Source organism: Lipotes vexillifer, unplaced genomic scaffold (genome assembly GCF_000442215.2).
Source record: "Lipotes vexillifer unplaced genomic scaffold, Lipotes_vexillifer_v1.1 scaffold999, whole genome shotgun sequence".
Classification (NCBI taxonomy): domain Eukaryota; kingdom Metazoa; phylum Chordata; class Mammalia; order Artiodactyla; family Lipotidae; genus Lipotes; species Lipotes vexillifer.
In genome coordinates this window covers 437,713-450,797 of record NW_006774368.1, presented here as the reverse complement: position 1 = coordinate 450,797, position 13,085 = coordinate 437,713, and positions in this window count along the sequence as shown.

Below are 13,085 nucleotides of genomic sequence, written 5' to 3'. Positions count from 1 at the left end.
ATCCTAAAAATATCCCTTTTTTATTGTTAGGAGTAAAGGTGGGAAGTCGATGGCCAGATTTTTTACTAAGCCCATCCAGGTCTCAAATGATGTATTTTGGAATCACTTTTAAGAAAATATATATAGCTTGACAAATTGTTATTATTATTTGAGGAGGGGAAAGCTGTCCTTTCAGTAAGCTAGTGGCAAGAAGTAAAGCTAGTGGTAGCAGAAAACTCATGGGCTTTGGAGTAACATGGACCTGGATTTTAATTCCTGACCCGGGGTTACTAGAAGTGTGGCCTTGGGAAACACCCTTAACCTCATTGAAATTCAGTTTCCTTATCAATTTTAAGCATGAAGAGAAATGGCTCTAATGAGAACATGGGCTAGGGCTACCATGACAAAATAAAACAGACTGTGTGGCTTAAGCAGAAAATTATTTTCTTTCAGTTCTGGAGGTTGGAAATCCAAGGTCAAGATGTTGGCAGGGTCGGTTTCTTTTGAGCCCTCTCTTCTTGACTTGCCAATAACCACCTTCACTCTATGTCCTCACGTGGCCTTTTCTAGGTGTACAGGCACGCCAGTGTTTCTTCCTCTTCTTATAAGGACACTAGTCATTGGATTGGGGCCCCACTCCATGACCTCATTTAACTTTTAAAGGCTCTATCTTCAAATACAGTCACACTGGGGACTAGGGCTTTCAACATGTGAATTTTGGAGAGAGACACAGTTTAGTCCATAACAATGGGAAAGCTGGAGGACTTTTTGTTATATAAGAGAAACTGAGTTCACCATTTTCTCCCCTCTAGTTTCAGTCTTCACAAATTAAAAGAGAGGGATTTTATTATTATTACTACCTTAGAACAAGGCTAGAATAGGTAAAGCTGATTAGTTTATAGGTGCCCTGGACCTTAGTGTATGTTTGTGTATATATGTGTGTGTGTGATGTATTTTATATATATATATATATATATATATATATATATATATGATAACCAAAACCTTTTGGGTGATTTGGATTTCTTTTAGTTGACTTGGAATGTATAGATCACCCATATCAGAAGGTATCTCTGAATTACACACCAGTAGGGTCCAAGAGCATTTCTTTTAATATTATCTGGGTTAGATTTAGACATTGTCTTTCCAGAACAATAGGACCCTTGATACCCCTTTGTAAACTTTGAAGAAACTGTTTCCACTCTCTGAGACAAGGGCAGATGAAATCTAGGGCCCTTATACTGACTGTGACACTATCAAAACCCCTATACCAGAAGTGAGGATATTTTTGTTTTTTTTGCCAGATCAAAACATGCTTTTAACCCTTAAAGCTTGGTCACAGAGTCCCTTCCCATCACACCTCTCCTCCCCTTTCCTTTTGCCTTTACACAGCACTCTGTACTACCTCACCGCCTTCCAACCTCTCTGCTTAAACACTTGGGAAGCCTTTTGCCCTTATAAGCAGAATTTCCCATATTATCAACCTTTTAACAGAATTATTTGTATACCTGCATCTCCATGCTTGAATCTAGGCACTCCTTGGAGTACAAAGTTTACCCTGAAGCCCCTTACGTAGGAGTCAATGAACCATGGATGGGGTCAGGATGGATGATCATCTGGCTCAGGCTGCTGTCTCCATCCTCCTGCTGGAGGTCTTCCTTTGAGGCTCTTGCCAAATAATGATGTTACTTTCTACTCTCCTTAGCATGGCTATTCATGCATCTCCTGATGGTGTTTCTCTAGTTTTGAAGACCTTGGACTCAGACTCACTATTTTCTTTTCTGTTACATTGCGGGTGTAGTCTTTACAGTACACTAGTTTACAAGACCTTGATTTTCTCAATCCTATATTCTTCACTTCAGCTTCACTATAGCAACCCACTCTTAGGCCCCTTACTCAGAAACATTAATCTGTAATGTTTAACTCTTTGACTATAATCTCCTTTCATTTCTTTTGCATTCTTACTTTCATTGTCTCTCACACTTAAACAAATTTTAAACTGAAGTATAGATGATTTACAATATTGTGTTTCCAGGTGTACAGCACCGTGATTCAGTACTTTTATAGATTATACTCCATTAAAATTATTACAAAATAATGGCTGTAATGCCCTGTGCTGTACAATATATCCTTGTTGCTTATTATTTTATACATTGTAGTTTGTATACCCCTATCTTGCCACTCCCCCTTCCCTCTCCCCACTGGTAACCACTAGTTTGTTATCTATATCTGTGCATCGTTTTCTGTTTGCTATGTACATTTGTTTTATTTTTTTAGATTCCACATATAAGTGGTATCATTCAGCATTCATCTTTCTCCGACTTATTTCAGTAAGCGTGGTATTCTCCAGGTCCATCCATATTGCTGCAAATGGCAGAATTTTATTCTTTTTTATGGCTGGGTAATATTCCATTGTGTGTGTGTGTCTGTGTGTGTATATATACACACACAGACGCACACACCACATCTTTATCCATTCGTCTGTTGAGGGACACTTGAATTCCTTCCATATCTTGGCTGTGGTAAATAGTACTGCTATGAACGTTGTCGTGCATGTATCCTTTTGAATTAGTATTCTCATTTTCTTCAGATACATACCAGGAGTGGAATTGGTGGATCAAATGGTAGATCTATTTTTAAGTTTTTGGGGAACCTCTATACTGTTTTCCATAGAGGCTGCACCAGTTTACATTTCCACCAACAGTTTACTAGGGTTCCCTTTTCTCCATATCCTCACCAACGTTTGTTATATGTAGACTTTTTGATGATATCACCTCACACCTGTCAGAATGGTTATCTCATTGTAGTTTTGATTTGCATTTCTCTAATAATTAATGATGTTGAGCATCTTTTCATGTGCCTGTTAGCCATTGTTATATCTTCTTTGGAAAAGTGTCTGTTCAGGTCTTCTGCTCATTTTTTTAATTTTTTTTTTTGATTGGGTTGTCTCTTTGTTTTGATACTGAGTTGATGTATTTTTAATGTTAACTCCTTGTCAGTCATATCATTTGCAATTATTTTCTCCTGTTCCGGAGGTTGTCTTTTCATTTTGTCAGTGGTTTCCTTTGCTGTGCAAAAACTTTTAAGTTTAAGTAGATCCTATTTGTTTATTTTTGCTTTTATTTCTTTTGCCTTGGGAGACAGATCCAAAAAAAAATATTGCTACAACTTATGTCAGAGTGTGTTCTGTGTACATTCTCTTCTAGGAGTTTTATGGTTTCTGGTCTTACATTTAGGTCTTTAATCCATTTTTGGTTTATTTTTGTATATGGTATGAAGAAATGTTCTAATCTCATTGTTTTACATGTAACTGTCCAGTTTTCCTGGCTCCACTTATTGAAGAGACTGTCTTTTCTGTGCTGTATATTCTTGTTTCCTTTGTCATAGATTAATTGTCCATAGGTGTGTGGGTTTATTTCTGGGCTCTCTGTTCTGTTCCATTGATCTATGTGTCTGTTTTTGTGCCAGCAACATGCTGTTTTGATGACTGTAGCTTTGTAGTATAGCCTGAAGCCTGGGAGGGTAGTACCTCCAGCTTTGTTGTTGGTTTTTTTTTCCCCTCAAGATTGCTTTGGCAATTCAGGGTCTATTGTGGTTCCTTGTAAATTTTACGATTATTTATTCTACTTCTGTGAAAAATGTTATGGATATTTTGATAAGGATTGGATAAATCTGTAGACTGCTTTGGGTACTCTCAGCAAACAAAAGTCCAGGAACAGACAGGTTCACAGGGGAATTCTACCAAACATATAAAGAAAAGCTAATACCAAACAATTCCAAAAAAATGAAGGGGCTAGACCACTTCCAAATTCATTCTATGAGGGCACCATTACCCTGATAACAAAACCAGACAAGACACTACAAAAAAAGAAAATTATAGGCCCATGCCTTTGACTGTAGATGCAAAAGTTCTCAACAAAATATTAGCAACAGAATCCAACACTTTACAGAAAGGATTTATTCCAGGGACGTAAGGATGCTTCAATATTTGCAAATCAAACAGTGTGATACACCACATTAACAAAAGGAAGGATAAAAAAATAACATGATCATCTCAGTAGACTCAGGAAAAGCATTTGACAAAATTCCACAACTATTTATGATAAAAACTCTCATTAAAGTGGGTATAGAGGGGACATCTTTCAACATACTAAAGAACATTTATGGTAAACCCACTGCTAACATCATACTCAACAGTGAAAAGCTGGAAGTCTTTTCTCTAAATTCAGGAACAAGACAAGGATGTCCACTCTTACCACTTCTATTTAACATAGTATTAGAAGTCCTAGCCACAGCAATCAGACAAGAAAAAGAAGTAAAAACCATCCAAATTGGGAGGAAAGAAGTAAAACTGTTACTATTTGTAGATGACATGATGCTTTATATAGGAAACCCTAAAGTCTCCACCCAAATCTATTAGAATTAATAAAAGAACTCAGTAAAGTCTCAGGATATAACATTAATCTACGGAAATCTGCTGGTTTTCTGTACACTAGTAATGAACTATTAGAAAGAGTAAGTTCAAACAATCCTGTTACAAATCACCTCCAAAAGAATAAAATATCTAGGAAGAAACTTAACCAAGGAGGTGAAAGACCTGTAGTCTGAAAACTATAAAACACCGATGAAGGAAATTGAAGGTGATACAAAACTATGGAAAGATATCCTGTGCTCCTGGATGGAAACATTTAATATTGTTAAGATGGCCATTATCTCTAATATTTGATCTCATAGAAAATTACAGTCCTCACTATTCTCTCATTCTCATTATCAGTTGCCTCCTGACATTTTTAGTTCCCCTTTCCAGCTCAGCCCCTTTGAATATCTCAACTATGCTTCCTCTGGTAATGCTGGTAACCTTGCACCTTCTACTGCCTCCATCTATAAAATCTTATGCCCTTATGAATGCTACAGTTCACTGCAAAATACATTATATCACTTTATCCTCAAAACTTGTGCAGGAGAGACAAGGCAGAAGTTATTGTCCTTGCCCTTCAGCTTAGCGGGCAGAATATAAGCAAGACTAGGTGACTTATCTAAGAATACACTGGTAGTACATAAAAGAGTATAGAGGAAAGCACAAATATTGGGATTCTGATTTCAGAGCTTTTTCTCTGGGCTAGTGGTTTTAAGGCTATAATTTTTTTTTTAACTGATTTTTATTTTTGCCCACAAATTGATGTCTTGACATATAAAATAGATAAAAATAGAGATGCTTGTATTGGAAATTAACTCTGGAGGGTACAGAGTCCTATATGTTCAGCTTCTTCATTACTACTCAGGTTTGTTGTCTCCTAGGAGTTTTATGGAAGGAACACATTTTGGATACAGGCATACCTTGTTTTATTGTGTTTTGCTTCATTGCTCTTCAGTCATTGCATTTTTTTTTTAAAAAACAAGTTGAAGGTTTGTGGCAGTGGTGGATCCAGCAAGTTTATTGGCTCCATTTTTTCAACAGCATTTGCTTACTTCACAGTATTTCAAACTTTTTTCATTATTATTATATTTCTTTTGGTGATCTTTGATCAGCGATCTTTGATGTTACTATTGTAATTATTTTGGGGCACCACAAACTGCACCCACATAAGACGAATTGATAAATGTTGTGTGTGTTCTAAGCGCTCCATCAACCAACAGTTCCTCCATTTCTCTTCCTTTCCTTGGGCCTCCCTATTCTCTGAGACACAAGAATATTGAAATTAGGCCAATTAATATCCCTACAATGACCTCTGAGAGTTCAAGTGAACGGAAGAGTCACACATCTCTCACTTCAAATCAAAAGATAGAAATGAGTAAGCTTAGTGAGAAAGGCACGTCAAAAGCCAAGATAGGTCAGAAGCCAAGACAGACCAAAAGCAGGGCCTCTTGTATCAAGCAGTTAGCCAAGTTCCGAATGCAAAAGAAAAGTTCTCGAAGGAAATTAAATGTGCTACTCCAGTGAACACAAAATTGGTAAGAAAGCAAAATATCCTTATTGCTGATATGGAGAAATCTTTAGTCGTCTGGATAGAAGATCAAGCCAGACACAGCATTCCTTAAGGAAAAACCTAATCCAGAGCAAGGCCCTAACTCACTTCAATTTTATGAAGGCTGAGAGAGGTGAGGAAGCTGCAAAAGAAAAGTTTGAATCTAGCAGAGCTTAGTTCATGAGGTTGAAGGAAAGATGCCATCTCCATATCATAAAAGTGCAAGGTGAAGCAGCAGGTGCTGATGTAGAAGCTATGGCAAGTTATCCAGAAGATCTAGCTAAGATAATTAATTAAGGTGCCAATACTAAACAGATTTTCAGTGTAGATAGAACCGCTTTATACTGGAAGAAGATGCCGTCTAAGACTTTCATAGCTAAAGAGGAGAAGTCAGTGCCTGGCTTCAAAGCTTCAAAGAACAACCTGACTCTCTTGCTAGGGACTAATGCAGCTGGTGACTTTAAGTTGAAACCAATGCTTATTTACCATTCCAAAAATCCTAGGGCCCTTATGAATTATGCTAAATCTACTCTGCCTGTGCTCTATAAATGGAGCACATCTGTGTACAACATGGTTTGCTGAGTATTTTCAGCCCAATGTTGAGGTCTGCTGCTCAGAAAAATGATTCCTTTCAAAATATTACTGCTCATTAACAATGCACCTGGTCATCTAGCAGCTCTGATTCATGTTGTTTTCCTGCCTGCTAATACAACATCGATTTTACAGCCCATGGACCAAGGAGTAATTTTGACTTTCAAGTCTTATTTAAGAAATACATTTCCTAAGGCTATAGCTGCTGTAGTGATTCTTGTGATAGATCTTTGCAAAGTAAATTGAAAACCTTTTGGAAAGGCTTCACCATTCTAGAAGCCTGTAAGAACATTTGTGAGTCATGGGAAGTCAAAATATAAGCATTAATAAGAGTTTGGAAGAAGTTGATTCCAACCCTCATGGATGAATTTGAAGGGTTCAAGAAAAGACTTCAGTGGGGGAAGTAACTGCAGATCTAGAGAACTAGAATTAGAAGTGGGAGCCTAAAGATGTGACTTAATTGCTGCAATCTCAGGATACAACTTTAATGGATGAGCAAAGAAGGGGGCTTCTTGAGTTGTAATGTACTCCTGGTAAAGATGCTGTGAAGACTGTTGAAATGACAAAAAAGGATTTCAAATATTATGTAAACTTAGTTGATAAAGCGGCAGAAGAATTTGAGAGGATTGACTCCAATTTTGAAAGAAGTTCTAAAATGCTACCAAACAGCATTGAATGCTACAGGGAAATCATTCATGAACGGAAGAGTCAATTGATGTGGCAAACCTCATTATTATGTTATTTTAAGAAATTGCCACGGCCACTCCAACCTTAAGCAACCACCACTGTGATCAGTCAGCAGCCATCGACACAGAGGCAAGATTCTCCACCAGCAAAAATACTATGACTTGCTGAAGGCTTAGATGATGGTTAGCATTTTTTAGCAATAAATTTCTTTTTTAATTGAGGTGTATACATCATTTTTTAGACATAATGCGATTACATACTTTATAGACTACAGTACAGTATAAAAATAACTTTTACATGCACTGGGGAACCAAAAAACTTACGTGACTTGCTTTATTGGGATATTTGCTTGATTGCTGTGGTTTGGAATCCAATCTGCCACATTGCTGAGGTATGCCTGTAATTCATAGCCCCAAAATTCAAGTAGCTTTAATACCCGGAAGAAACATATACGTATATCTGTATATAGTGATTATACAAAGCTTATTTTATCAAGGGGAAAGAAAAACATAATCTAGAGATAAATAAGAGCTCCTCTGGATGGAAAAGTAAAAAGCAGTTTGGTTTCTTAGGGATTGGCCCTGGAACCTGTCTTATTTAACATTTTCATAAACGATTTGGAAAAGGGAATGCATGGTGAATTATCCAAGTTTGCAGATGACACTAAGCTCTTCCAGGTAGTAAAATGCCAAGCAGATGGAGATAAACTGCAGGGAGAATTTGCCAGCCTGCATGAGTGGGCAGAAAAGTGGTAGATGATATTCAATGTGGGCAATGAAAGGTAATTCACTTAAGAAAAAATAATAAAAGCCATACTTATAAAGAAAACTAAATTGAGTTATCTGTCTTATAAAAGATACAGATGTTTTTATAGACCATTCTTTGAGATAAGCTTTGAGTATTGACAAAGAAGTGGATTGAAAATAAATACACAGAAACATTAATCTTGAATTAAATGATATTTCATAATGTGAGATATTTAGTCCATTTGTCAAACAGTGCTAATTGAGTGCCCAGTATGTGTCAGGCTCTCTTCTGGGCATTGAAGTCTGTTTGGTCATTGCATCTTGAAAGAAAAACAGACAAAAATCTATAAAATATTTAGAGAAGGCCAAGGAGGATAGACTACAAATTAGGTAGCAAGTATCAAAGCTTAGAAGAAACACAAATGTGTAGATCAAAATTTTTGAATGTTCTAATGCTCTTATCTCATTTGATATTACAATTACAAGGTAAAAGTACAGCAATTTTTTTGTTCTAGTAGGTTTACAGATGACACAGCGTAAGGTAATTTGAATGGCTTTCCTAAGTTCATAAAACAGTGGAAGGTGAAGATTCAAGCATGGGTTTTTCTGACTTCAAGTTCTGTTCCTTTTCCATACCACCACAGAGCTTCTTTAATCATCAAGAAGTGAGCTGAAGAAATTTGTTATATCCAAAGGCAAAAAGATTGGAAATGTAAACAGGTTCTGAATGGGTAGTGGATTGTTATGTAAATCATGGATGAGGCTAATGTTAATAAAGATACCGGTAACACTGCAGTATATCTCTCTATGTCTCTTTTTTAAACTAGTATGTGAGTACGTGGCATTGGAGAATCATTGGTATCTTCTAGGCTGTCACCAACCATATGTAGGTCAAATAGCACCTTAGGACTCCATTATAATGGCAGAAGAAAAGAGACCAACATACAGCTTAGGGTACTCAATACGGGTGTGGAACACCTGCCTATTTCCTAGGCCAGCATTCTGCGTGAATGTTGCATAGTTAAAATATTGAAGCTATGCATTTTGGCCATTAATGAGGGAAGGATCCGCAGGTCAGAGAAGATTGAAATCAGAAAAAAACCTCTGCAAATAAGGTAGATGGTGGTTAAGAATCTGGAGTTCAAAGAGAAACTTGGAGGTGTGAACCAAGAAATAACCCAACGAGACAAAAGCTGATGAGACTAAGAGGAGTAAAAAGAAGGAAAAAGAGTGATGGGATCAAGAAAGTGAATGAATAAAAATTAATATAAAATATGGCTGAGTCAATTATAGTCATATTATTTTTCCTGCTGTTATTTTGGGTACTCAGATTGTTAAGCTTGTGAAACTATTACCCCGGAATAATTTAATTATTACTATAGTAAAATAAATTTGTCCTCAGGATTTCTTTTTTAGAGAGTAAACAGATGATTATAAGAAATGTGCATGTGCTCTTCACGCCCTCCAACCTTTCCCTCCATTTGAAATTGTTCTGTTACCTTGGCCACTTATAAGTACACCTTCCCTCTCCCATTCCCATTCCTGCCTGTGGCCTCTGCTCTGGCACCTTCCTGAACAAGGAATACACTCCTCCATTAGCTCTAGTTCCTCAGAGTCTACCCACCCCTCAAACTGATCCCAGTAGCATAATCTGTTCATTTATCCATTTTATACATATAGAGTAAAAACTGATCTATTAATGGCACTATGCTTATCTCTTCCCTGCATCTGTAGGATATATAGTTAATACAGTTCTACAGTGAATTACTTGTGCATTGGTTTGCCACAGCAAAAGTTTGTTGAATGTACTGTAAGTTACTGGAGGCAAGGGACCATGCTTTTCAATTTTCTCTCGTAGCTTGTCCATAGAGCTGAAATGTAGTGAAACCTTTTGCTTAGTTGATTGCCTTAGAATGAAGTTGTCCTTTGAGAGAGTACATCTATTTTGAAGTAGAGAATAACTATGCATTTTGTTTCTCTGAAGAATCATCTTTTACTTTGCATATGAGATTTCCCAAGTTCAAAGGACAACCAGAAAATCGTCTTCAAACAGCTTGATGATGCTGTTTCTAGTTCTACAAGAGCTTTGTATCTATTATACTACTATTCAAAAATGTTTCTCACTTAAAACTGTCTTTCCATTTTAGCTGTTTGCCTAACTTTGTCATGAAAAGCTTCCTTTTTAAGTGTTCACGTTGCCATCGGTCCGTCTCTCATATTCAGAACGACTTTTGGTCATTTTTGAAGAAGCTTGGACTTTTGCCTAGAAAAATCGTGTTGTGGCAAGTGGGTGTCACGAAAACTGGTGCTGGTCATTTAAATGTGTAGCTCATAGCTGTCTTTACTGTTTTTTTTCTTTTTTCCTTTAACATCTTTATTGGAGTGTAATTGCTTTACAATGGTGTGTTAGTTTTTGCTGTATAACAAAGTGAATCAGCTATACATATACATACATCCCCATATCCCCTCCCTCTTGCGTCTCCCTCCCACCCTCCCTATCCCACCCCTCTAGGTGGACACAAAGCACCGAGCTGATCTCCCTGTGCTACGCGCGGCTGCTTCCCACTAGCTATCTGTTTTACATTTGGTAGTGTATATACGTCAGTGCCACTCTCTCACTTCATCCCAGCTTACCCTTCCCCTTCCCAGTGTCCTCAAGTCCATTCTCTACGACTGTGTCTTTATTCCTGTCCTGCCCCTAGGTTCTTCAGAACGATTTTTTTTTTTTCTAGATTCCATATATATGTGTTAGCATACGGTATTTGCTTTTCTCTTTCTGACTTACTTCTTGTACCCAGGGTCATAGCATAATGACATAGCATAGATGATAAAAACAAAACAACAGTGAGTGTAAGACCAGCAAGCTATGGAGCGATTAGGGAGGCTTGTGAAGAGCAAGGGATAGGGAAAGGACGATAGGTGGGATCTGCGATGAGACTGTAAGCATCTTGCCAAAAAGAAAACAAAATCAAACCTTATTAGGCCAGACTATATAACAGTAGCCATTTTGGGTGCAGTGTCAGTAATCTGTAGCAAAAACCTTGAATTATGGTAGAATAATTTAAACCACTTTCTCAGGAGCCTGTATTAAATGTGAGCACAGCCCCCGTGCAGCTGTATAATGCTGAGATGACTGTGCTTCTCCTGTATACGACTCTGCCTCTTCCACAGTGCCTGACATGTAGAGCCACTAAACAGAATATTGAATTAAACTAGGTTAACCTTTTCTTATCGAAGTATAATTCACATACAGTATTATGTTAGTTTCATGTGTACAGCATAGTGATTCAACGCTTACACGCCTTGAGAAATGATCACTACAGTAAGTCTAGTTACCATCTGTCACCCTACAACATTAATATAACATGATTGACTGTATTATGTGGGCTATACGTTACTTCCCCATGACTTATTTATCTGATAAATGGAAGTTTGTATCTTTTGATCTCCTTTACCCATTTTGCCTACCCCTCACTCCCCCACCAACCCTCTTCCCCTTTGGCAGCCATGAATCTGTTCTCTGTATCTGAGTCTGGGTTTTGCTTTATTTTGTGTTTTGTATTTTAAATTCCACATATAAGTGAAATAGTGTGGTATTTCTCTGACTTATTTCACTTGCCTTAATACCCTCTAGGTATCCATGTTGTCACAAGTGACAAGGTTTCATTCTTTCTTTTTTGGCTAATATTCTGTTCTGTGTATATACCACATCTTTTTCCGTTCATCCATAGATGGACACAGAGGTGGCTTCCATATCTTGGCTATGGTAAGTAATGCTGCAGTGAACCTAGGGATGCATATATCTCTTTCAACTAGTGTTTTTGTTTTCTTTGGAAAAATACCCAGAAGTGGAATTGCTGGATCATATGGTAGTTCTATTTTTAATTTTTTAAGGAACTTCCATACTGCTTTTCATAGTGGCTACACCAATTTACATTCCCACCAACAGTGCATGAGGGTTCCCTTTTCTCTACATTCTTGCCAACATTTGTTATTTGTTGTTATTTTGATGATAGCCACTCTGACAGGTGCGAGGTGATATCTCATTGTAGTTTTGATTAGCAATTCCCTGATGATGAGTGATGTTGAGCATCCTTCCGTATGCTTGTTGGCTATATGTATGTCATCTTTGGGAAAGTGTCTATTCAGATCCTCTGCCCAGTTTTTAATCAGATCTCTTTTGGTTATAGAGTTTTATGAGTTCTTTATATATTTTGGGTATTAACCCCTTATTGGATATGTGACTTGGAAATATCTTCTGCCATGCAGTAGGTTGCCTTTTCATTTTATTGATAGTTTCCTTCAGTTTTCAGAAGCTTTTCTGTTTGATGTAGCCCCATTTGTTTCTTCTTGCTTTTGTTGGACTTTTCTTTGGAGTCAGATTTACAAAAACACATCACTAAGGCCAATGTCAAGGAGCTTACCACCTATGTTTTCTTCTAGGAGTTTTATGGTTTCAGGTCTTACATTTAAGTGTTTAATTCATTTTCAGGTAATTTTTGTTCTTGGTGTATTTGTATATGATATATATATATATATATATTGTACTCATTATTTTGCATGTAGCTGTCTAGCAAATTCTGGGGTACTAATACATCTGCTGATGTCCTCAACACCATTTATTGAAAACTGTCCTTTCCCCATTGTATATTCTTGTCTCCTTTGTCATAAATTAACTGACCACATATGCGTAAAGTACGTTAACCTTCATTGATTAGTTTAACAACATACCTAGCTATTATCTTAGCAGAAAACAGAGGTCTGGGCAAAGAATGATAAGCCCGGAGAGGAAGTTACCTTTGGTAACCTGGTTAGACAGGACAGCTGCAAAGCACTGGTCAGGGTGTTGAGTCAGGACAAAGGGGCAGTGGATAAAGGATGGCCATGGAAAGGAGTTGAAGGTGGTCCTGGAAACAAGTTGGGACTATTTAATAGTTTTACATAAGGCTGGCACTCATCCACTATTTCTTTGGTAGACTGGTTCAGTAATTCTGTTTCAAAAATGTTACAACATTCTGCTTTCCCTTTGCCCTCAAATTTCACTTTCAAAAATCTGATTATCACCCCTAGTTACCATCTGTCACCCTACAACATTAATATAACATGATTGACTGTA